At 44.7% G+C, this 27,058-nt stretch overlaps 1 long non-coding RNA gene across 1 annotated transcript in view; it reads left to right on the top strand.

Moving 5' to 3' along the window:
* Positions 1-8,993: 8,993 nt before the first annotated feature.
* LOC148519957 (uncharacterized) overlaps positions 8,994-27,058 on the top strand; it is a 41,284-nt gene continuing 23,219 nt past the window's right edge. The window contains exon 1 of the long non-coding RNA XR_015878895.1: positions 8,994-9,047. This is a non-coding gene — a long non-coding RNA (uncharacterized LOC148519957). The remainder of the gene's footprint in view (positions 9,048-27,058) is intronic.

Raw genomic sequence — 27,058 nt, 5'->3', positions numbered from 1 at the left:
TCCATTTTGCCTCAACCATTTGCTTGTTCTCGACTATATATTTCTTCTTTGGGGTCCATAAAGTCCACAGGAATTAACTTGGGGTATGTGGTTGGAGTGATCTAGGCACCAAAAAGTTACAAGCATTATCTCACAGGATGCACTGGGTCCTCCTCCATATATACCCTGCCCCTGGCTACAGGCATTTAGTTTTTTATTTGGTGCGCAGGATTGCACCTGGTAAACAGGGCCCAGGGACTGCTTCAGTCCCAAGCAATTTTTTTTTCTCCTATGAGTAAGCAGCACTAGACATCCGAATGGATGCTCGTGCTGTTGCTCTGCCTACCCCAGGATACTGGTGATTTCGGCGGGCGTCAGCGGAGTGAGCGCTGAGCCCAGGACTGCAGCCAGAGAGATCAGGGATGGAGGTAAGGTGGCTCCCCGCAGGCCACTGATGGCGGGGAACCACATGGCAGTCTGTACCTCCGGCAGTGGAGACCTGTCGGAGGCCATTGTTGTAAGGAACCAGGTAAACTGCTTCCCCAACTAGACCACCGGGACATGAGATTCTCCTGACAGCCGGGGATGATAATGGTGGCGGCCATGTATAGGCCAGTGAGCTTGGGGGATCCATACAGCCTGGGGGAAGTAAGCCCACCTCCAACCCAGACACTGGTCCAGAGACGAGATTTCCTCCGTCTGGGTTGCTTCTACCTGCCTCCCTGTTATATGGTGCTCTCGGTGCCTGCAGATCTCAGGAGGCTTGGTTAGTCTCCCTGTATACCTCTCCTTGGATGGCCAGGTTATACAGAGCTAGATATCCTACTCAGCCTTGTGTGCTGTTCGTAGTTGACTAAGAGCTATATATATATACATATATATATATATATATATATATATATATATATATGTAATGTATGTGTGTGTTTTAGGGGTGTGCACCGGCCACTTTTCGTGTTTTGGTTTTGGATCTGGATCTTTCTTCGTGTTTTGGATCTGGATTGGTTTTGCCAAAACCACCCTTCCGTGTTTTGGGTTCTGGGTTTTGTGTTTTGGATCTGTATTTTTTTTTTAAAAAGCATAAAAACAGCTAAAATCACAGAATTTGTAGGTTTTTCTGCCCCTATGCTATTATTAACCTCAATAACCTTAATTTCCACTCATTTCCAGTCTATTCTGAACACCTCACACCTCACAATAGTGTTTTTATGTCCAAAAGGTTGCACCGAGGTAGCTGGATGACTATGCTAAGCGACACGAGTGGGCGGCACAAACACGTGACCCATCTAGGCGTGATACTGTAGTGGCAGACAGGATGGCAGTTTGAAAAACTAGGCCCCAAACTGTACATAGTGCAAAGAAAAAAAAGAGGTGCAAGATGGAATTGTCCTTGGGCCCTCCCACCCACCCTTATGTTGTATAAACAGGACATGCACACTTTAACAAACCAATCATTTCAGCGCCAGGGTCTGCCACACAACTGTGGCTGAAATGATTGGTTCATTTGGGCCCCCACAAAACAAGCTGGCAATTAATGTGTCCCTGCACAAACTGGCTCTACGGAGGTAAGATGTCATCCTCATCCTCCTCATCCACCGATTCCTCATCCTCTTCAGTGTGTACATCCTCATCCTCACAAAGTATTAACTCGTCCCCACTTGAATCCACCACCACAGGTCCCTCTGTACGTTCTGGAGGCTGGTCTCCCTGGAAGAGCTGATAATTCATTTTGATGAACATCATCTTCTCCACATTCTGTGGAAGCAACCTCCTACGCCTTTCGCTGACAAGGTTCCCGGCTGCACTAAACACTCTTTCGGAGTACACACTGGAGGGGAGGCAACTCAGGTAAAATAGAGCCAGTTTGTACAGGGGCCTCCAAATTGCCTCTTTTTCCTGCCAGTACAGGTATGGACTGTCTGACATGCCTACTTGGATGCTGTCACCGATGTAATCCTCCACCATTCTGTCAATGGTGACAGTATCATATGCAGTGACAGTAGACATGTCAGAAATTGTTGCCAGGTCCTTCAGTCCGGACCAGATGTCCAAACTTGGTCCTGCCTGCCCTGCATCACCGCCAGCGGGTTGCTTAGGATACCTAAGTTTTTTCCTGGCAGCCCCAGTGCGGGAGAAAATGAAGAAGGAGCTGTTGACGTGTCACGTTCCGCTTCAGCTGACAGTGTGTTCACCAGCAGGTCTTTGCACCTCTGCAGGCTTGTGTCGGCCGGAAAGAGAGACACCACATAGGCTTTAAACCTAGGATCGAGCACGGTGGCCAAAATGTAGTGGTCTGATTTCAACAGTAAGACCACCCTGGAATCCTGGCAAAGCGAATGAAGGGCTTCATCCACAAGTCCCACATGCCGAGCGGAATCGCTCCGTCTTAGCTCCTCCTTCACTTTCTCCAGCTGCTTCTGCAAAAGCCTGATGAGGGGAATGACCTGACTCAAGCTGGCAGTGTCTGAACTGACTTCACGTGTGGCAAGTTCGAAGGGCTGGAGAACCTTGCACAACACGGAAATCATTCTCCACTGCGCTTGAGTCAGGTGCATACCCCCTCCTTTGCCTATGTCATAGGTGGATGTATAGGCTTGAATGGCCTTTTGCTGCTCCTCCATCCTCTGAAGCATATAGAGGGTTGAGTTCCACCGTGTCACAACCTCTTGCTTCAGGTGATGGCGGGGCAGGTTCAAGAGTGTTTGCTGGCACTCCAGTCTTCAGCATGCAGTCGCTGAATGGCGAAAGTGGCCTGAAATTTTTCGGGCCACCCAAAGCGTCTCCTGCACGCCCCTGTCGCTTTTCAGAAAATTCTGCACCACCAAGTTTATTGTGTGAGCAAAACATGGGACGTGCTGGAATTTGCCCAGATGTAATGCCCGCACAATATTGGTGGCGTTGTCAGATATCACAAATCCCCAGGAGAGTCTAAGTGGGGTAAGCCACTGGGCGATGATTTCCCTCAGTTTCTCTAAGAGGTTGTCGGCGGTGTGCCTCTTACTGAAACCGGTGATACACAGCGTAGCCTGCCTTGGAACGAGCTGGCGTTTCTGAGATGCTGCGACTGGTGACGCTGCTGCTGTTGCTGCGTAAGGTGATACATCTACCCAGTGGGCTGTCACAGTCATATAGTCCTTAGTCTGCCCTGTTCCACTTGTCCACATGTCCGTGGTTAAGTGGACATTGGGTACAACCGCATTTTTCAGGACACTGAGGACACTTTTTCTGACGTTTCTGTACAGTCTCGGTATCGCCTGCCTAGTGAAGTGGAATCTAGACGGGATTTGGAACCGGGGACACACTACCTCCAGCAATTGTCTAAATCCCACTGCACTAATGGCAGATACCGGACGCACGTCTAACACCAACATAGCAGTTAAGGCCTCAGTTATACGTTTTGCTTCAGGATGACTGCTGTCGTACTTCATCCTCCTCGCTAAGGACTGTTGGAGGGTCAATTGTTTAGTAAAAGTAGTGGTGTTCCTACTTCCTCTCTGGGATGATGAACGACTCCCAGCAGCAGCAACAGCAGGAGGCGTAGCAATGCAGGATCCTCCGGAGGAATCCGGGATAGGAGAGTCAGTCATGCCAGTGACATGGCCTGCAGGACTACTTCCGATCCTGACTAAGGAGGAAATTGACGAGGAGGGAGTTGACGGTGTGGTTTGCAGGCGCTTGGATACAACAGGACAACGGGATTTAGGTGTTCCTGGACTGCTTACGGTCTTAGCCAAAGTTTCTGAACTTGACAGTAACTTATTATGAACGCGCTGCAGGTGCCGTATAAGGGAGGATGTTCCTAGGTGGTTAACGTCCCTACCCCTACTTATTCCACCTTTACATAAGGTACATATGGCAAGACAGTTGTTGTCCGGATTTGGATAGAAATATTGCCAGACCAAAGAGGTGGAATGTTTGGTCTTCTGCCCAGGCATGACCGTGATGGGCTTTTTCATCCCACGGACAACAACTGTCTCCCCCGGAGCCTGATTTAAACAAACCACATCACCATCAGAATCCTCCTCGCCAACTTCCTCCTCAGCGCCAGCTACACCAGTATCCTCATCCTGTTGTACTTCAACAGTGACATCTTCAATTTGCATATCAGCAAGTGGACTGTGGGTGCTCCTTTCAGCACTTGCAGGGGGCGTGCAGATGGTGGAAAGAGCCACCTCTTCCCGTCCAGTGCTGGGAAGGTCAGGCATCGCAACCACCACCACACTTGGACTCTCCTTGGGGATTTGTGATATCTTCTTAGAAAGCACAGTTCTTCGCTGTGCTTTTGCCAGCTTAACTCATTTGATTTTTTTAGTGGGAGGAGGGCTTCCATCGTCATGTGAAGCTGAACCACTAGTCATGAACATACTAGGGATCGACCTTAGCCGTTCCTTGCCACTCCGTGTCGTAAATGGCATATTGGCAAGTTTACGTTTCTCTTCAGCTGATTTAAATGTTTTTTTCAAGGTCATTTTCCTGAACTTTGTCATTTGGGATTGTATGTGCCTTCTATTATGACATTGGGCATCGGCCTTGGCAGACGACGTTGATGGCATGTTATCATCTATGTCATGACTAGTGGCAGCAGCTTCAGCACTAGGAGGAAGTGGTTCTTGATCTTTCTCTATTTTATTTTTATCGGAGAAAGTTTGGTCCTCCATTTATGTTATATCGATTTGATATATACGTGCGGCTAAACACAGAAAATATTTCTTTATTTTTGCTGGAGAGTAGTGCACTTTGTGGGTTACACCAGCCTTTAAGAAATGAGCCAGCCGGCTCTTTACTTATGGGACACAGGCGCACGCTTGGCGCTGCTCCTTTGTTGATGCACGTGCGGCTACTGCGCACACAATTCACAAACACAGAAAATATTTTTTTTTTTGGTTTGGACTGGAGTGTACTTTGGGGGTTACAGCACCCTTTAACGGTCAAGCCAGCCGGCCCTTTACTTATGACACAGGCGCACGCTTGGCACTACTTTGCTGATGCACGTGCAGCTACTGCGCACACAATTCACAAACACAGAAAATATATATTTTTTTTGTTTGGACTGGAGTGTACTTTGGGGGTTACAGCACCCTTTAACGGTCAAGCCAGCCGGACCTTTACTTATGACACAGGCGCACGCTTGGCACTACTTTGTTGATGCACGTGCGGCTACTGCGCACACAATTCACAAACACAGAAAATATTTTTTTTTTTGGTTTGGACTGGAGTGTACTTTGGGGGTTTACAGCACCCTTTAACGGTCAAGCCAGCCGGCCCTTTACTTATGACACAGGCGCACGCTTGGCGCTGCTCCTTTGTTGATGCACGTGCGGCTACTGCGCACACAATTCACAAACACAGAAAATAATTTTTTTTTTGGTTTGGACTGGAGTGTACTTTGGGGGTTACAGCACCCTTTAACGGTCAAGCCAGCCAGCCCTTTACTTATGACACAGGCGCACGCTTGGCACTACTTTGTTGATGCACGTGCGGCTACTGCGCACACAATTCACTAACACAGAAAATAATTTTTTTTTTGGTTTGGACTGGAGTGTACTTTGGGGGTTACAGCACCCTTTAACGGTCAAGCCAGCCGGCCCTTTACTTATGACACAGGCGCACGCTTGGCACTACTTTGTTGATGCACGTGCGGCTACTGCGCACACAATTCACAAACAGAAAATATATTTTTTTTTGGTTTGGACTGGAGTGTACTTTGGGGGTTACAGCACCCTTTAACGGTCAAGCCAGCCGGCCCTTTACTTATGACACAGGCGCACGCTTGGCACTAGTTTGTTGATTAACGTGCGGCTTCTGCGCACACAATTCACAAACACAGAAAATATATTATTTTTTTAGCACTTGGGGGGAGCACCCCTGATGGACAGAGCACCCCCTGGACAACACTACAGCACCCCTTTAGGACTGGGACACTGCACAGGACTTTGGAGTGGACACAGCCCCTATGGAGAACTGACTGCAGTCCAGCCAGCCCCTATGGACTTTGAAGTAGTGGACACAGCCCCTATTAACAACAGCAGCACAGCACAACACAGCCAGCCCCTATGGACTTTGAAGTAGTGGACAACAGCAGCACTACACTACACTACACTACACAGCCCAGCCAGCCCTAACTCCCACCCTCCCTCTTCACTGTCCACAGCCGAGTGAGAAAATGGCGCCGACGCGGGTACCTTATATAGGATCCAAAACCCGCGAGACTTGGAAGGCGGGATGATGACGTTTTGCCTCGATTTCAGATCCGAGTCAGGCGGGAAAAGTCGAGCCTGACTCGGATCGGACTCGGATCGGGGGGGCTCGGTGGGGTTCGGATTTCAGAAATCCGAACCCGCTCACCCCTAGTGTGTTTATATATATATATATATATATACACATATATAAATATATATTATATATATGCGCAATATATCCCCTCAGAATTTCATACAGAATAGATTATGTGGTCACAGTTACAAGGAGTCACCACAATAGTCCAGCCTGCCAGCTCCTGGGCAGGAACCCCCTTGGACTTCTTTTTCCCAGATTATGGCCCTGTATGCCTCTTCTTTGGTGGCCAGGTTATACAGAGCTCAATATCCTACTAAACTGTTTGTGCTTTTTGTAGTTTATTAAGAGACTATTGCAAATATATTGCTTAAATGCATTAAGTTTTGCTGTGTTATACTGCCTTTATTTTTCTGAAAAACTGTCAGTTATAACTGTACTTCACAATTACTAGAGATTTGTGGTCACATTACATTGTTGCCTTTATATGACTATTGCTGGGCATAAACTCTACAATTATCAGATATCTGTTCAATCTGGCTAGTTGAAATTAAAATCTGGTAATGTATGGGAGCAAATGACAATCGACCATTTGCTCACAAACACTGGAAAACAGACAAAAATGGTCGTTCAGACAGATTGGTTAAAACTAGAGATGAGCGGTTCGGATTCTGTGGAATCCGAACTGCTCCGAACATTGGGGATCCGAGTCCACCCGAACCCTGTTCGGGTGTTCACCGCCTGACTCGGATCCCCGTTCGGGGACGAATGGCGGCCGCCTGATGTCGGATTCTCACTAGAGAATCCGACATCAGGTCTCCTCGCGTGTAGGGCAGAGCGCAGTGATAGCGCTCTGCCCTACACAGACACAGACACACAGCCGCCAGCGGCAACTGTGTGTTTGTCACAGCAGCCAATGAGAGTCACACAGACTCTCATTGGCTGCTGTATGAAGGGAGCCGGCTGGAGCTCACACATGAGCTCCGTCTTCCGGCTCCCTCCGCAGCGTATGACAGCAGAGCGGACGGCGCGGGAGCGGGGAATCAGGTAAGTTTTATTTATTTATTTATTTTACTTGTCAAAGGTCCGGGGGCGCTACTAGGGGGGTCTGCTACTGGGGAGGGCTATACTACTGGGGGGGTCTGCTACTGGGAGGGCTATACTACTGGGGGGGTCTGCTACTGGGGGTCCATACTATTGAGGGGCCTGCTACTGGGGGGGGGCTATACTACTGGGGGGGGTCTGCTACTGGGCGCTGGGCGTCCATACTACTGAGGGGCCTGCTACTGGGGGGGGCTATACTACTGGGGGGGTTTGCTACTGGGGGGGTCTGCTACTGGGGGTGCCATACTACTGAGGGGCCTGCTACTGGGGGGGCCATACTACTGGGGGGGGCTTACTACTACTGGGGGGGGATACTACTGGGGGGGCTTAATACTACTGGGGGGCCATACTACAGGGGGGGCCATACTACAGGGGGGGCTACTACTGGGGCAGCCTACTACTGAGGGGGGCCTGCTACTGGGGGCAGCCTACTACTGGGGGGGGCATACTACTGGGGGGGCCATACTACTGGGGGGCCATACTACTGGGGGGGCTGCTAATGGGGGGCATACTACTGGGGGGGCTGCTAAAGGGGGGCATACTACTGGGTGGCATGCTAATGGGGGGCATACTACTGGGGGGGCCTGCTAATGGGGGGCATACTACTGGGGGGCATTCTACTGGGGGCACCGCATAGGGGACCCTACTACTAAGGGGACTGCATAGGGGGCACCACTGCTGGGGGCATTGTGTAAAGAACACCGCTACTGTGGGCATTGTGTAAAAGGGGCACTACTGTGGGCATTGTGTAAAAGGGTCACTACTGTGGTCATTGTGTAAAAGGGGCACTACTGTGTGTCGTAACATAAATAAGAGACACTACTTTATGGTGTAATGTGAATCAGGCCCTACGTGCGGTGTAATGTGAATAAGATTGTGCACTGTGACTCCTTGGGCCGTAGCCCACTATTTTAACAAGTACTGTGACTCTGCTGGCCGTACCCCACTGGGTGGGTGCACTACTTTTCATTTCTGCCACTGCTGTGTGGCAATGTGTCATAGATGTACTTTATACTGTGGTGTCTGTGCCGCTGCTCTGTCGCTTAGGAACCAGTCAGCTCACTGCAACCTTTGGCCAATAATGTTGAAAACAATATTATGAGCTGTTATATGGTCTAAATTGACTGGAAATTAATGTTATTGAGGTTAATAATACTCTAGGAAGAAAAAAAAGACCAATTTATGTGAGTTTAGCTTTTTTTGTCAATTTTTGTAAAAAAATCCAAATCCAAATCCAAATCCAAATCCAAAGCCAGTCACCGCAGTTTGGCAAATCCAAATCCAAAGCCGGACGACGAATTAGAACCAAATCCAAATCCGGCAAAAATGGGCCGGCGCACATCCCTAGTTAAAACACAAGAATTTAACCAATTTGAACACATATATTTTTTTTTTTCCGTGTTTAAAACCATATGATGGACTGTCATTTGCTCCCATACATTACCAGGTTTCATTCCAACCAGCCAGATTTCTACAGATATCTGACAGAAAATTGTATAGTGTTTGTCCAGCATAAGGGAAGTGCTCCAATTAACCCCAAGCTGCAGGTGAGGGGTTAAGTTGTACTTCACATATACTTGTGAAGACTGGGCTGCCCATCCCCCTCTCTCCTAATTAATTTGGTAAGCTCAGCTGCAGTTGAGTGCTGGCTGAGGGGAGAATTGGTCACTCTATACCCTTTTCCTAGGAAGGTACTGTATATAACACTGGAATCCTACCAACTTTTGTTGCTTGCAATTCAGTGCCTATATGTTTGCATTGCACCTTATATCCTACCAGTATGACTGCGATTTAGTGCCTATTTGCTAAATTTTATATACAGGTGGATCCTACCAAACTAATGAGTTTAGGTAGTTGATTTTAATGCCCTTTTGCAAATATAATTATATATATATATATATGCATGTAGATCTTACCAAACTGATGTGTTTACGTAATTGATTTTAATTCCCTTTTGCAAAGATTTTATGTGACTTATGCTACTGTTGAAAAAGTTTTTACATATTGGTTCTTCATAACCCCCAAACTGCCGGTGTAAGGGGTTAGAGAGTGCTTCACATTTTTTTTTCTGTGAAGGGGGTCCCTTGGCATTGTTAACCCTACACTTGTGGAAGGTTACTTGCAAATATTTCCCAGGTCTAGGAAATTAGAAGACTGTTGTCCCTGGGCTGGTTTCACGTAAACCCTGTGCAGTTGGCCTCTCAGGTTTCATACAGGATGGACTGTGTGTTGATTGTTATACACCACAACAGTCCTCCTTGCCAGCACCTGTTCAGGGGTCACCTTGAATGCTCCTCTGGTCTCAGGTTGTGACGCAGTTAGTGGATCGCTTATCACACTGCCTCCCACTTGGGATTCCTACAGTAATTACAGCCTGCTATGGTTCCTCCTCTCATACATCCCTCCTGGATGGAGGGTTATGTCCACTCAGTTCAGAATCTGGCTTTTAGCATCTACCTTTCTGCAGATGTTACAGGCAGGGCCGGTTCTCCCGTTACGCATGGTACGCAGCTGCTGTGTATTTGCTTTAGCAGCTGATGAGAGTCAGACAGACTCTCATCGGCTGCTGCTCCCACTGCCAGAGCTGGACATCTTCCGGCTCCCGCAGTGGGTAATGGGAGTGACGTCACTCCCATAATGCAAAGCGGTGGACGGAGGAGCACTGCACAGGGGGTACCACTACTGGGGGCACTGCATAGAGGGGGGAGTACTACTGGGGCACTATATAAGGGGAATACTACTGGGGGCGCACTGCACAGGGGGGACCACTACCGGGTACACTGTAAAAGGGGCACTGCATAGGGGGTACCACTACTGGGGGCACTGCATAGGGGGGGAGTACTACTGGGGCACTATATAAGGGGAATACTACTGGGGGCGCACTGCACAGGGGGGACCACTACCGGGTGCACTGCATAGGGGGGGGAGTACTACTGGAGCACTATATAAGGGGAATACTACTGGGGACCACTACTGGGTGCACTGCATAGGGGGTACCACTACTGGGGGCACTGCATAGGGGGACTACTACTGGGGGCACTATATAAGGGGAATATTACTGGGGGCACAAGGGGGACCACTACCGGTGGCACTGTAAAAGGGGCACTGCATAGGGGGGCGCCAAAAAATATACTCGCTTACCAGAAAATTTGGGCTAGGGCCGGCCCTGGTTATAATAAGGCGAATAAGGCATCAGCCGTTTAAGCATATAAATGGACTGCACCATTCTCTCAGTCCACCCTGCTTTCAGAGTTTGATATAAATATAATCTGAGGAGGCTGAGGAAAATAAAAAACACAGATGCTGGTCCAGAGTCCAGGTTTCCCGCGTCTGGTTGCTCCTCCCTGTATATGAGACAGACAGAGACCACTCTCAGGCGCTTTCAGTGGCTGCAGATCTCAGGAGGTTTGGTCAGTCTTCTTGTATACCTCTCCTTGGGTGGCCAGGTTATACAGAGCTCAATATCCTACTTAGCCTTGTGTGCTGTTTGTAGTTGACTAAGAGCTCATTGCACACATATATATATATATATATATATATATATATATATGATTTTTTTTTCCATTGTATGTGACTTGTATAAATTTGCTGTGTGTTATACTGCCTTTTTTATTCCTGAATACCTGTCAGTTATAACTATCACTGCTGTCTCTCCTCAAAAGCCCTGGTGTGTGGGTTATTTTTGGTGTGAAACACTGTCACATTGTATTATATTACATTGCATAACATTAGAGATATTATTATGTCCAAAGAAAGTGAAAAACAGGAGGCGAAAGCCCTGTGCTTGTATCATGTATGGCCTGTCAGGCGGGTTTGTCCCCTCAGGATTTCATACAGAATGGACTATGTGGTCACTGTTATAAGGATTCACTGCATCAGTCAAATCTACCAGCTCCTAGGCAGGAACCCCCTTGGGGCTTCCGTTTCCCAGATCATGGCGCAGGTTGTAAACCGGTTATCTGCTCCTATGCCGGCCCCTACTATGGGGTACCCTCAGCAACTACAACCTACTATATTTATGCATCCGTCCTGGATGGATATTTATGCCCACTCAGGTCAGAGTATGGCTTTGTCCCCTGCTGCAGTTCAGCAAACACTGCAAGGAGCTAGGCCGCTGCAGCTTAAAAAACAGAAGGCGGGCGGCTTCCTCCTATAACTCCGTCCAGCCTGCAGACTCTGATACATCTTCTGATGAGTGTGAGGACATACAGGGCTCCTCCCAAGAGTCTCTCTCAGGAGAGAAGGACCATTTTCCTACAGCAGATGTTCCCTCCTTGATTAGGGTGGTCAAAGCTGTGTTAAACATAGAGAGTGAGGAGCCAGAGCTTAGGAAGGGTCCGGTGTTTAAATGCCAGAAGGTTGTGAAGGCTGAGTTTGCCAAATCAGAGAGGTTTCCAGTCCATAAACATCCTGGAACTGCATGCAGTGTTCAGAGCACTCATTCAGGCACAGGATATACTGAAGGGCAGGCCTGTCAAGGTACAGTCCGATGACGCCACCGTAGTAGCCTATGTCAACCATCAGGGAGGCCCACGAAGTCGGGCTGCAATGGCGGAAGTGTCAAACATTCTGGTCTGGGCAGAACGTCATCTTCCAGCAATATTTATACAAGGAGTCCTCAACTGGAAAGCAGACTTCTTAAGTCGGCAGGATATACATGCCGGAAAGTGGGCTCAGCATCCACAGGTTTTTCAGAGCATAGTGGACAGATGGGGACTTCCAGAAGTAGACCTCATGGTCTCCGGCCACAAACACAGGGTCACCAGGTACGGGTACAGAACCAGGGATCCCGCAGCCGAGTTTGTGGACGCTCTAGCAGTGAAGTGGAACTTCAAGGTAGCATATATTTTTCCTCCATTCTCCCAAGGGTCATCAGGAAATTCAAGCAGGAGGGCGGAACAGTAATACTGATAGCCTCTGCTTGGCCCAGACGCCATTGGTTCACCGACCTTCAGAGTCTCTCCATAGACACTCCATGGCCTCTTCCACTAAGGCCGGACCTGTTAACACGGGGTCCCTGCCTGTATCTGGACCTTCCTCATCTGTCTTTGACGGCGTGGCTCTTGAATCTTCCATCTTAAGAGCCAGGGCTTTTACCAGTTCTGTAATTTAGACAGTGCTTAGGGTGCGGAAACCTTCCTCTGCCCGCATTTATTACAGAGTTTGGCACTCGTATTTTCAGTGGTGTAAACATAGAAAATAATGATCCTGAAGTTTTAAGGTCTCTTGAGTCTGGGTTAGACCGGGGTCTATGTCTGGCCACTCAGAGTTCAGGCATCGGCACTCTGTTTGGTTTCAGCGAAGAAACGCCCCACTGCCTGATGTTAGGACATTTTTTAAGGGTGTTCTGAGGGTTCAGCCTCCCTTTGTCCCTCCGTTAGCTCCGTGGGATTTGTCTTTGGTTCTCAGAGCTCTACAGGCTCCCCCATTCGAACCCCTGAAATCAGTAGATCTTAAGTGGTTGACAGCAAAGACAGTTTTTCTTCTTGCTATCTCCTCTGCCCGCAGGGTCTCTGTTTTGGCAGCCCTATCTTGTTGCTCTCCCTTTTTTGATTTCTCATCAGGATAGAGCTGTTCTTCGTACCAGGGCGGGTTACTTTCCTAAGGTAGTGTCCCACTTTCATATAAATAAAGAAATTATGGTTCTAGCCTTCAGGCCGCTCTGCAGGTGGAGCTTCTCTGGATGTTGTACGCGCCCAAAGTATTTACGTGGATCGCACCAACTTCATTAGGAAATAGGATTTTCTTTTTGTGTCGGAGCACCCTGTACCGGCTCTTTACTGTGCACCCCATCATTGTTGCAACTGGTGGCAGTCCCCGAACATTGGAAACTCCGGCCGCATGGCCGCTCACTCTGCCTGTCGCTAACCCGCTGACGTCATCATCTGTGGCCGCTCCTGACCAGACGCCAACTGTTCACATGGAGCAAGAGCCAAGCCCAGGCTCGAGCAACCAGCTCCCTACCACAGCCCGGACTAACTCCCTGAAGAGAGGATGGAGGAATCTGAGATCTAAGAAAGGGTAAGGTAGGGAAAGCTAGTTTATTTCAATCACAAGGCAAAGTGACTTTGGAACGGGACCCACCATACGTAATTCTCCACAAAGGAGCTATAAACATAACACTAACCTAAAATCTTTTTGCAGGTTTCACTAATTTATAACATTAGTTCCATATAGCGCTCATTTTTTATATAAATAGTTCATCTCCTACTATTGAGCTGCTTTACATATAACAGCGCAGAGTTAAAAAATTTTTTTCCAACATTTGCCTTTCAGAATGCCTCCTTTGGGCGTCAGATTCTCCTTTCTACTAAACAGGAGCGTCCTCACCCTTAAGGGAACTGCTTTGGGACATCCCCAAGGTAATTCCTGTGGTCCCTATGGACCCCGAAGAAGAAAATAAGAGCTTTGGTATAACATACCTTTTAACTCTTTTTCTTCAAGGTCCATAGGGTCCACAGGACAACTACCCTAATGCACCTGCTGTTATTGGGCAATCTTTTTTCTTTTGTATTTCTATGATTCCCTCTTCTTAGAGAGAGTGTTTCTGAGGTACAATTGTCCTTTCCTCTCATCTTTTCCTTTTCCTGCCTTAGGCTTGGTAACAAACTAAATGCTTGTAACCAGAGGCGGGGTATATATGGAGGAGGACTCAGTGCATCCTGGGAGCTGAAGCTTGTAACTATTTGGTGCCTGGATCACTCCAATCACATACCTCCAAGGTAATTCCTGTGGACGCTATAGACCTAGAACAAAAAGAGTTAACAAAGGTATGTTATGCCATAACTCTTAAAATGTGTGTGTGTATATACATATAAATATATATACCGTATGTACTTCTTTTACTCCTGTACCTACACAGAATATATATTTTCTCCGCTGTTGGGTTTGAAAAAAAGCTTCCTTTCTGTTTACTGCTGCTTTGGAAGTGTATTCAGTGCCATCTAGTGGTAAATCTTCAAATTGCAACATATCTATTGGAGCAATATTAAGTGGATGAAGCTCTGCTAAAGTCTTCTGCTACAGATGTGATCAATATTTTTGTGCTCGTTCCACCCATGTGCTCATAGGATTGTATTACCTAATCATCTCACGCCTTTTACGATGTATCCCGCCCCGTATTGCTCCAGGAAGACGGTGTATTTCTGGTTTTGTTTTCCTATTCATGTAATATAAGCATTTACTTTGCGATGCCTCAGAAAAAAGCTAAAGTTAATTTGCCTCCACCGGTGACTTTCTCCAATCAAAAGGGGTCGCACCCATCTAATTCTCCAAAAAATGGTTCCTTCCAGTCCTCACCATCTGGGACAGGCTCGGGAACCACTTCCAATTTACTGCTGGGTTCTTGTGTCGATCCTGATTCTACAGCTCTGCTTACTATTAAGATTCTATGCCAAGTATTAACGGCCTTTAAATCTGACCTGACTTCTGGCCTTACAGCGGCTCTCTGAGAAGTTAAATCACAGATTTCGGCCATCTGCTCTTGTACAGATCATTTTGAGCGCAAAATATAGGAATTAGTGATGTCGCATAATCTCATTGCAGCACATGATCAACAGCAAATGGAGTTCGAATCACTCAAGATTAAAATGGCAGATATTGGTATATAAAAAACGGGGCATCCCAGACTAACGCTGAACTATAGGACTATGCTTTGTCACTATTTCGCAAACTCCTCCCTGATGTAGAGGATAAGACTCTTCTTATAGACTGTATACACAGTCTCCCTAGACCTCGGTCAGTCTCCAGATCACTCACTACCTGGAGATACTTTCCTACAGGTTAATTTTTTCTCGATTAAAGAACATATTCTCCGGGCAGCTAGATCAGCTGAGGACTCTGATGTTTTGGGCAGCTTACAGCTATTTCCAGATTTCTCAGCTGCAACTATTTCCAAGCGCAGGTCTCTGGCCCCTATTACCTTTGCTTTGCGTACTCATGAGATCCAATACAGATGGGGTTTTCCGGTTAAATTGATCATAACCTATGATGCATCATCTTATGTGATTTCGGATTTAGTGGCCGGAGCCAAACTTCTCTTGTAATGGGACATTTCAGTTAAGCTACTAAGTGCTCCTTGGAAACAGTCTCCACCCTGACCTGAATGGTCTTCCACCTGAAATCCCTGCGTCTATTACTGGATCTTCTAAGTTTTGTATTCCTCAGTACTCCTGATTTCTTCTTGAATGGACTTTTTACAATTTTTTTTTTTTTTTTTTTCATTTATCTGGTCCTTGATGGTCTGGCCTAGCTGAACTCTATTCTGTCCCAGGACTGACCTATATTTAGATTTTGGTTTTGTGAGTTATTGAAACACTGTTACATTAATGCTACGCTATTTGATATTAATGCCTTTCTTAATGTTTTTCTATACTGTGTGATGATTGGGTTATTTGATTATTTTTCTGTTTTTAGGACATGGGTGGCAGCATTAAGGCCTACCCCCTCTCACTTTGTTGTTACTGCTGTTTTCTTTTCCCTTGCAGTAACTGTTAACCCAATATACCAGGTGATTTTGTTTTTTTTCCTATATTTTTGGGGAATTTTTGTGCCAATGTACAAAGTGATACAACAAATATTTGTCATATTTGTCTCAGTTTATTAGAATTTTTGTTATTTTTTATCCAGTGTGATGGTTCACATTTTTCCATTAAATGTTAAAGGATTAAGCTCTCCCAATAAGCGTATACTTGCACTGCCCACATTCTATAAGCACAAAGCAGATATAGTGGCCCTCCAGGAAATGCATTTTAATGCTAAAAACCCACCTGCCCTTATGCATCATAGATACCCCATAGGTTATTTTGCTAATGGCCCCTTTAAACACAATGGAGTCACCATTTTATTTGGTAAATCAGTTTCTTTTGTTTTAAATTCCTCTGTGTCAGATAAAAGTGGACGATACCTTAGCTTGGTGGGTCGATTAGATGATAAATGGGTAACTTTTGTCTCGGTTTATGCCACTAACTCCAACCAGGTTCCATTTCTTTGAAAACTATGTTTAGCCATTCAAAAAATTAAACGAGGCTCCCTAATAATGTTGGGTGACTTTAATTTGGTTTTAGACCCTAGAATAGATAAATTACGTCCGCTCTCTAACGCTTCCTCTTCTGGTCCCCACCTTGCATTTCGTACCCTGTTGGCGGAATTTGATCTATATGATGTTTGGAGAACATCTTTCCCCTCAGGATGGGATTATACTTATTTTTCTTCTGTCCACAATTCTTATTCCCATATTGATCTTTTATTGACAGACAAATGGACTTTACAAATTTCTGAGTCATTGGATATTTTACCTATTACGTGGTCTGACCACGCTCCATTACTGTGGAATTGGAGTCTGTCCTGTCAACATTTACCCCCCTCGTCCCTGGAGGCTTTCTCCCCACTTTCTTGTTGCTATACAACATATAGCAGATAGTGTCAAGTGTTATGTAGAGTCTAATGTTACCCTGGATACCTAATTTTATGCTTTGGTGTGCCCTTAAGGCCGTTGTACGGGGTTCTGCCATTCAAGCAGGTGCTAGACTTAAACATCAGAATATTCAATTGCAGATGAGTTTGGAGGCTAAACTTGGTGATTTGGAGTCCCGTAACAAGTCAAACCCTTCTAAAGAATTGTGTAAAGAATTGTCCGCTGTTAGAAGCCAACTTCAGAAATTACTTATGGCGCGTACCCAAGTTGCATTAAATAGTTTACGCCAAAAATTGTACCTGATGGGTAATCGTGACTCTTAGCTCGTAAACTTCGAACTCAGCATGCTCGACATAGGGCCACATTCAATTAGCAGCGAAAAGTGCCGTTTGGAGAAAAGTTTTTGCAGATTTGGTGGTCTCATTACTAAGCAGTGTTATGAGACAGAGCGAAAAGTGATAAGGTGCCAGCCAATCAGCTTCTAACTGCCATCTCACAGGCTGTGTTTGAAAAGTGACATTTGGGAGCTGATTGGCTGGCACCTTATAACTTTTCACTCTGTCTCCTAACACTGCTTAGTAAATAGACCCCTTGGACCTTTTCGCCAGTTTTCAAAGTCTCTCCGTATTCAATTCCAGGAGACTTCGCCTATGCGGAAAAAAACAGGAGAAAAGTATTTTCTATGTATAGGCAGGCGAATTGTAAGTGTATAATCTATATTTTGGGGTGCATATGTTGCGATTTGGTCCAGAACCCATTGGACACCCCACCCCCCCCCCCCCTAATGACTAATCAGTCCAAAAACTTAAAAAATATTTTAAGAAGACCCCAAAAATGACATGTCATTTATGGGGAGAAAATTAAAAAAGTGTTAGAAAATAGGTTAAAAGTGGGGGGCCTGGTACTTTGGGGGGCTATATGGATGGGACTGGTGTTTTGGGGATTGCACGAGGCTGCTGCAGGTGTATTTAAGATTTTTTGTCATCTTCACTTTGGAGACATCGAAATATGCTAGTACCCATTTTCATGTACCCCAAATTTGACCTCAGTACTTATTTTTCCCAAAAGAAATTGCTTTCTATCATTTTTTAACATTTATGCATATAAGCATATAACAGCCAATGACACTTTAAGAACACAAAACACTTTCATTAGAGCTATTAGGACACTTCTATATTGATTTCTAATGTCAGTGCAGCTTTTTCAGGGGTACAGACTCATTTCCCCAAAATCTTAGGGACTTTGCCAGTTCTGCTTTCTGACGATTTCGCCTGTTTGCCTTTTCACACCTTTTGGAATTAAATACAGAGATAAGCGGGAGCGTGCAATGTAAAAGTTTTTCCTCAAAACAGGCGAAGGCGGCAAAAACATTGCGGCTCGGCTTTTCACGGCTAATTGAATACAGGCCATAGAATTAAACATGTTTTTTTCCTTTTATAGGTGCTAAAATAGTTAATCCATCCGATATTAATAATTTGTTTGCTAATTATTATTTTCAACTATATAATCTGTCCTCTGATATTTCTACCCCTCAACCCTCGTCTTCTACTATTGCTTCTTTTCTGTCGGACATTGGTCTTCCCTCTTTGACGGCCGATCAGTTATTGGAATTAAATGTCCCATGGTCCCCTTTGGAGGTGGTTATTCGCTCGCTCCCGCGTGGTAAAGCCCCCGGCCCTGACGGATTCATTAATGACTTCTTTGACTTTTTCTGATCATTTGTGCTGAAAAAGGATTTGATGGCCTTAGTTGGCTATATATGCAGGATGTCCTTTCTAAGTTTGGTTTTAAGGATCGCATTCTCACATCTATTTTAGCTTTATATAGCTTTCCTTTGGCTAGGGTCTTTGCCAATGGTTTTCTGTCGGATACATTCCCTATAACTAATGGTGCGCAACAAGATTTCCCCCTTGATATATGTTTTGGCCATTGCACTGCTTGCGGTAAATTAAGAGCAGATGCTGCGTTTCCTGGTGTTAAGGTTGAGGCTACGTCACATAAACTTTGTCTAATCGCAGACGACATCCCCCATTTTGTTACAGACCCTTTCCATTCGTTGCCGCATCTCCATTCAGTGTTGGATGCATATAGTGCTGCTTCCTACTATAAGCTCAATACGTCTAAGTCTGATGCTTTACCTATTAATCTTATACCTTCCAATATTTCATCTCTCCATTCTACCTTAGGGTGTACATCCTCTATTCACTATCTTGGAATGCATATCCCACCTTCCTCTGCATCGGTTTTTGATGTTAATATGCCCGCCCTAATTGATTGCCTGTCCAATTTTTTTAAATCTTGTACGTCTTATGAGATTTCTTGGCTTGGACACTTGGCTGCTTTTAAATGTCTTTATTACCGAAATGAATGTATATGTTTTGTACGATCCCTTTTCTGTTTCCTAGTAAAAATTTAGATACATGTCATCTCTTAATGTCTCGTTATCTTGGAATCACCCTTGCAAACTAGCTCGTTCTCGAATGATTCTCTCTAGGGAACGTGGGGGTTTAGGTCTACCAGATTTAGTTTTGTGTCAAGAAGCTTGCTTACTACTTACTCTTCAAGACTGGTTTCATTCTCCCTCTGTTAATTGCTGCGTCTCCTAGAACATCATAGCTATTCGAAATTTCCTTTAGTGGATTTACTTTGGACCCCCAGATCTATGTGCCCATCTGGTTCTTCATTGTTGCCTTCTATAAAGGCCTAACTATATATTTGGCATAAATTAACTGCTCGGATACCTGATTTTCACTTCTGTCCCAGGGACTTTCAATCACAGCAATAGCTAAATTAATTCATACTCTTACTGTGTCGGTTTGGTTAAGCCATGGTATATGTAAATTGGGAGATCTTATGGAAGGTAGTCTATCTAGTTTTCCCATCTGCAATCCCGTCATTCCATTATATGCAAATCCGCCATTGGTTTCAGAAACTACCTGGTTCGGGTGGCTTGATTCGTCCTCCTCCCCAAGCACTTTTCTATCAATTGTAAAAGTGCGGGTCTAGAGGTGGTTTCATTTTGGTGTAAATTTCTCATTGGGCTATGTCCTTCTCTTAAATCCGCAGCACAGATAAGATGGGAGAAAGACTTAGGTCACTCTATTTCTGATTCTCAATGGGAGTTTATCTATTCTACTTCTTTCCAAATGTCCTGCTGTTTGAACCATACTGAAATGCATGTCAAGTTACTAAACTACATTCTTATTGGTGCAATTGTGGTGAAGTGGGCTTTATTTATCATGTATTTTGGACTTGTCCTCGTCCTCTCCTACGTACTTACTGGCTAGATGTATTTTCTTTAATTCAGAAGGTTTTAGGGTTATCTCTATCTCCCTCCCCATTTTTGACATTATTACATATATACCCTGCTTCCATTCCATCACATCAACGATATATACTTGGTCAAATTTGTACTTCAGCCCGCGCTGCGCTTGCCCAATGCTGGAAACAGCCTCTTCCTCCTAGTTATTAAGGTGTTCCATAAGGTCCATTTTTATTTATTGATGGAAACAGAATGTATGCCATACTCTACTTCTGCTTCCTTTTCGATAATGAAGTGGATGGATTGGCATGAATACGTAACTGATGGAGAGGGTGCTGTCTTTTTGACCAACCCGCCCTTGTCGGACCCTTTACAATTTACCCTGAATGAACCTTCAATTTCTAATTCATTTTTGGAAGTTATGCCAAGGTAGTATTTGTGTTTCTTCTTATTTATTGATTAGTCTAGACCTGTATATTGTTTTATAGATTTGTATTATTTACATTGTTTAAAGTTGTGCTTTGTATTTTTCCCCAATTGTCCCCTACCCTTTTTATATCAAATTGTTTTTATTAGATAATAGTACCAAATCATTACAGACATAAAAAAGAAAAAAAAAAAGAACAATTTCAAAATTGGTAATACAAAATGTACCTGCAAAATGAGGTTTCAGTCAGATCTTAAGAGGACAAAATTTCCTGATCATAATATAAAAAACCTCTATAATAAAAATAAAGATATTGCGTATTAAGACATGAATTAGATACTATGACATTTAGGGGAGAGACAAGACAATTACAGTAGGTAAAAAGGGGGAAGGGAAGATACTAAATTATACAAAAAGAAAAAAGAAGGAGTCAAAGAATTAAAGATATATGTAGAGAGAAAGAAAAAGAGAGGGAGAATATGGAAGAGGAGAGGAAAGAGAAAGTTGCTGCATAATTGGAACGTAGATCAACAACAAGGCCACAACAATTTTAAAGATGTATATTGGCTCCGCTAGGTCACATAGGGCCCAGGCAGGGCGTTAGATATAACTTACACAGGTATAGGTGGGCTAGAGAGAATGGTTTTATAGGACACAGAGTCCTTAAAGTCCATCCAGCGAAACCAGGTATCCCCTAAAGGGTTCGTAATCGCAATCAGCGGAGGTTATCAAATCGTCCATCTCCATATATAAATGTATTCTCGTGAACCAGTCAGTCACCACGGGAGGAGAAGAGGAGCGCCATCTCACCGGAATAACAGCCTTTGCAGCGTTATTCAAGTGACATAATAAAGACCTTTTGTACCTTGAGAGGGTCCTGGACGACAGATGGAATAACCAAAACAGAGGGTCTGTGGGAACTGGTTCACCAAGAATTATGGCCGAGAGGCGAATCACTTCTGACCAATAGGGCCGGAGAAGTGGGCATTATAACCAGATATGAAAAGGGTTACCCGGGGCATTCGAGCAGCGCCAACATATATTGGGCACCCCAATCCCCATTTTAGAAAGAATATCTGGGCATCTGTACCATATTGAGATGAGCTTGTACTGAGTCTCAACAATGGTGATACTCTTGGAGCAAGTGTGTGCTAGTGCAAATATTTTTCTCCATTGAGTTTAATCTAGACTGGAACCGAGGTAACGGTTCCAATGCTCAGTAAAGCTGGGGAGGGAGATGCCAGCATCTGAGGAGAGAGAGCTGTAGAGTAATGAAATAGTATGGGTGGGGGGAGTGGGACTTGTGCACAGCCGCTCAAAAGGAGTATAATTCCTACTTAAAGTCTTGGGTGTTCCCAAGGAGTGTAAGAAGTGACGAACCTGGAAATAGCATCAGTATTCATTAGCCTGCAGCTTCCATCTCTCACATACCTCTGCAAAGGATAATATGCTACCATTGCTAACCAATTGTCCAACTCTGAAAAGGCCTGCCCTCAACCAAGAATGGAAGGCAATATGGTCCATCCCCGGAGGGAAACTATCATTATAGAGGAACGATGTTAGAGGGGAATTAGTAGTGAATATCGATGGGGATCTCCTCATGTTCCACCAACAGGAGGGGTGCATGAGATTGGGGAGGACCGGAAGCCACGGAGCTATCGACAGGGGGATCTCAAGTGCCTGTTGTTCTATACGTATCCATTGTTTAGGGGAGTCAGATCTAGTCCATTCTAAAATGTGGTGTAGGAGGCATGCTTGATGATATCTTTTAATATTTGATAGGGAAATGCCGCCTCTATCTTTGTGATGGGACATAAGATCCAACCTCAAACGGGGTCTACTTCCCTTCCATATGAAATCTCTAATTGGAGTTTGGACATCTAGTATCCACTTAGGTGATAGTTTGATTGGGAGAATTTGTAGGAGGTATAGGATCCTAGGTAAGAAGTTAATCTTCAACACACCTAGTCTTTAAAACCATGACAAAGATTTGGTTTTCCATATCTGCAAGTCTGAGCGGAGTTTGAATCTAATTTTGTCCCCCTATTAGACAAATAGGTGTGTAAGGTTTCTAGTTAAGGTAACACCGAGATATTTTAAATGAGTTGTATGCCAAGCAAAGGGGAATGATAATTTAAGACCAGCTACCATCTGGGAAGGGGCAGTAATGTTTAAAGCAACTGATTTCGAGTAGTTAATTTTAAAGTTAGAAAGGTCCCCAAAGGTCTTAAACTCCTCTAATAAATTTGGAAGTGAAACTAGAGAGTTCGTAATTGTGGCCTATAAATCGTCGGCAAATAGAGCCAATTTATATTCCTCTCTGCCCACCCTGAAACCCGATATATCTGAGTTAAGAGATATGGATCGTGCCAGGGCCTCCATACAAAGCAAAAAAATCAGGGGAGATAAAGGGCAGCCCTGTCTGGTTCCATTTGCTATGGGGAAAGAATTTGAGAGGGAGCCATTAATTCTGATTCTCGCAGATGGAGACCTATATAAGGCAAGGATACGTTGAAGACAAACAGGGCCCAATCCCAATTGCCTCAAAACTCCTGTCATAAAGTCTCAATCAACGTGAATGAACGCCTTCTCGGTGTCGGTAGACAAATAGCTGGGGTATGCGTTGAGGAAATATGGTGGATAAGAGCTATTAGTTTGGAGGTGTTATCTCTGGCCTCATGTCCCAGGACAAACCCCACCTGGTCGCTATGAACAAGAGAAGGTAGGGAATGTTTTAGTCTGTGTGCAAGAAGCTTTGCGAATTAGTTTGACGTCAACGTTAAGAAGGGAAATTGGTCGATAGCTGGGACAGAGAGAGGGGTCCTTACCTTCTTTAAGAATTACTGTGATATGTGCCTCCACTGTCAAAGCCGGATAATTGGCTGAGACAGAATCTTAAAATTAAAATTTGCACAACGCCATTTTGCGAATGGCAACAAGACGCCATTTTAGCGAATCTCACACAATATCAGTACATATGGCGATGTTGTTATTTAGCGTCGTGCGATTCCCACGCAATAGAACACTATTAAAAGTCCTCATTATATAAATACATTTACTAAAACATATAATATGATCAACCCTGCAAAACACGTGCCACACAAACACGTAGACGCACAACGCTAACTAGCGTCTTTTCTTAATATCCTTACACTTATGTATTGCACACTTACATAGAAAGGTTCCCTAGCATTAAGGTTGATATTAAAGGTTTTTATATGTTATCAAATCTATTGTGAAATGCAGGTATTTTGAGATCTAGAGTTTAGTACATGATAAACAGACCGTGTTTGGTGCCATTGTTCTTTGGCGGGAAAACAGACACAAAGAACTGTTGGAGGCTGAACTATTACAATGCAAACTGACCTATGAACTGTATCGTAACAGAAGAACCAGGAAGAAGAACCAATGGTATTATGCCAACTTGTTCTATTGTATTGCCTATCTCTGTGAGGGTACATATACAGGCACTCTGAGGGGCCTATTCATCAACACTAAAATAACGTTTTTAAGGACATTTTCCTTAAATAACGTTATTTTGGTATTCATGAACAGACTTAACACAGGAGATATCACAGATATCTCCTTGCTAAGTCCCCCTGCGTTAATTTCCACACTCCCCATACATTAGTATGGGGATGTGGAAATTATGGTATTCATCAAATTCCGAAAATTATAAATTTTCGGAATTTGATGCAGTTACTATTCGCCACTGTGAGGTGGCGAATAGCAGAATCCACTAACCTGTATCAGCGTGTGCAGGTCCCCCGACGAGTCCCTCCGGCGCTCTGCTCCGCCCTCAGGCTCCGGAGGCTGGTCTGTCATGTGTGCTCCCCAGCAGAGCACAAGAAAGTTTAGAAAAAGAAAAAAAAAATTATTATTTTTTTCTAATCTGTCATGTGGTCTGCAGGGAAACCACATGACAGACCAGCAGGACGGAGCCGGAGGCTGCTGCGCGGACAGGTAAGTCGGGGGGGGGGGCGGGGGGGAAGGTGGGGGGAGGGGGGTGGGGAGGGTCGGAGGGGGGGTACGAAACTTACCGCATCTGTAGGCAGTGCTGCGCATGCGCTGGTTTTACAGATGTAACAGCGCATGCGCAGCACTGTTTCCAGACGCAATAAGGTAGTGTAGAGAGGGAAAAGTATCTATTTCCCGAAAAGCTGTCATCGCAAAAATGACAGCTTTTCGGAATAGATACTTATGGAGAGGTGGAATGATGAATTCCACCTATAGTTAGCTAGAACTCCATGAGAGTTCTAAAGCTAATTATCTCCATTGAATTTTTACGTTTAATGAATAGGCCCCTGAATCTGTTAGTTAGTCATCATTTTCTTGCTATTGACGGAGGCTTCACCTTTGATGCCGGAAATCTGGATCCAGAGCGCATGCGTATGTATTTGACTGTACCTAGTGATTGTATAATTTGTTTGCGCTAATTGTATTTAGATCACAGCAAGTAACTATATGCTTTTTGTTGAATAATATCTTTTTGTGCTTTGGAACCACAATCAAAGTCTGGTAAGCAATTATTTCTTGTGCGACTTATAACGCTAAATAGCGACATTTAGGATGTATAGATCATTAGGAATTCATAGTTGGGGGCTCGTAGAGTGAGATCACGCTACCATTTCACATGGTAACACACGGTTATCGATCTCTCAGCAAAGGGTGGAGACGCCACACGCAGAAAAGAATGCATTGTGCCTTAGAATACCTGCTACCACTTTGTTGCTGAGAGACCGCTATCCGTTATTGTGTTAGTTCAAGGAGCGCTGATTAGAATCCAGGGACAAGGAAGGAAAAAGTTTGTTTTCCTTCGTTGATAAAGGTTAGTGTTAAAAGGGGAAGTCGCACAATAGCGTACGCGTATTTCCTGTATTGCTGCCACATGTTCAATGGTCATTGTATGTATAGCGTGATTGCTTGTTAAAACCTTTGAATTATACTGCCATATTAAGGGAAAAAGGTTTTCATTTTCTGCGTAGAATAGGAGTGTATAATTGAAACGTGTGATTGCAGAGTAGAGGCTACTGTTTGTTAAGCCTAAGTGTAAGTGGAGGTTACTGTCCGTTAAACCTCGGTATAAACTCAGTAGGTACCTGACGGGGCAGTAAAAACTACTGGGCCAGTAGCGTATTGCGACATATGGGTCAAAATGACCAAGAAATGCAGAACACCTTTTCCTAAGATTGGTAGCTTCAATTCGGAGGTTCTGAACAATCTCAGAGACAGTATATGTTTAGTGAAGTCTCTGAAGAAAAGAGTAAAGTTTAATGATTGCTTGAAGTTGTGGCAGCACGAGGGGAATGTGTGGCTTAGCGGTGTGCATGCGACGCAAACTAGCGTCTCGTGCACAATGCAAGGGAGCTCGCACGCAAATAGCGTTGCGTGCACACCGCAAAGTAGCACACATGCACAGCAAGGTAGCATTGCAGAAGGTAATGTCAGTAGTGCACGCACACCACCACCGGCCTATGCGGATGGGGGTGTAGGTAGTCGATGTAAAAACTCATAAAAATGTAACAAGTAATTTGTACCCTCTTCTAAGTAACTATAAGGAACAGGTTTATGATGTAGATGATGAACCTGTTGTGATGTCCGCTCTCTCCCATGTTGCACAAATGTTAAATGTACCACCACAGCAAGCACAGGTAGCTGCCCCGATAGTACCAGAAATGGAGGTAGCCCCACCAGTGTAGGAAGTATTAACCCCCGCTTTAACAGTAGCGGAGACTACTAATACCAGTAGTAGTAGGCTGAACCCTCGACTAAGTAATCAGGCCAAAGGTAGCATTATGGCAGGCATCCATCCCGTCCGGACAATAACTGTTCCCAATGGAAATCCGGACACGCATGGTGTAGTAGATACAAGGGATGTAACAATGCATTGTCCATGGAAGAGAGCAGAACTACGTTCCATAATGACAGATTTCCCTGACCCTAGGAAAGAACTAGCAAAGTGCCAGAGATTTGTAAAGTATTTAGGTAATGCTCATGAGCCAACCAATAAAGATTGGAGAGTGGTATTACGGGCATGCCTTCCACAAAACACAGTTTATCACGGCCTGTGTATTAACAGATGCAGGTAATCAGGACAATATAACCCACATTGTTACCCAATTGGCTGTATTTTTTTCCTTTAATTGTTAACTGGAGTAAAATCTTCACGATTAAGAAGAAAGAGAGTGAGTCTGTAGCAGATTATTTTACCAGAGCGCTGCAGACTATTACCCAATACACAGGTATAGAGGACATAAAAGGGAAAAGACAATCACAGTGCTAATGGATGGTCTTAAGGACACTCTAAAATCCAGGGTTCAGACCTCACTTCCTGGGTGGAGGGGAGTTACAGTGGACACACTCAGGAAATCTACAATTGAACATGATAAAAACATCTTGAAGAGAGAAATGCAGAGCAAGAAACTAATGGCTGTTAGTATCCAAGCTCTGGAAGAAATGCAAATAACACCGCAGCATTCTTATCACACCCAGCCACAATACACTCATCCCATACAACCTCCAAACCCTTATCCCTATACACAACCACAATCTTTCCTCATTCCCCAACCCACACAACAACAACCTTTCACAACACGTC

This window comes from Taudactylus pleione, unplaced genomic scaffold (assembly GCF_031769625.1).
Source record: "Taudactylus pleione unplaced genomic scaffold, aTauple2 ptg000179l, whole genome shotgun sequence".
In the NCBI taxonomy this organism is placed as follows: Eukaryota; Metazoa; Chordata; class Amphibia; order Anura; family Myobatrachidae; genus Taudactylus; species Taudactylus pleione.
This window is presented reverse-complemented; position numbering and strand designations above follow the sequence as displayed.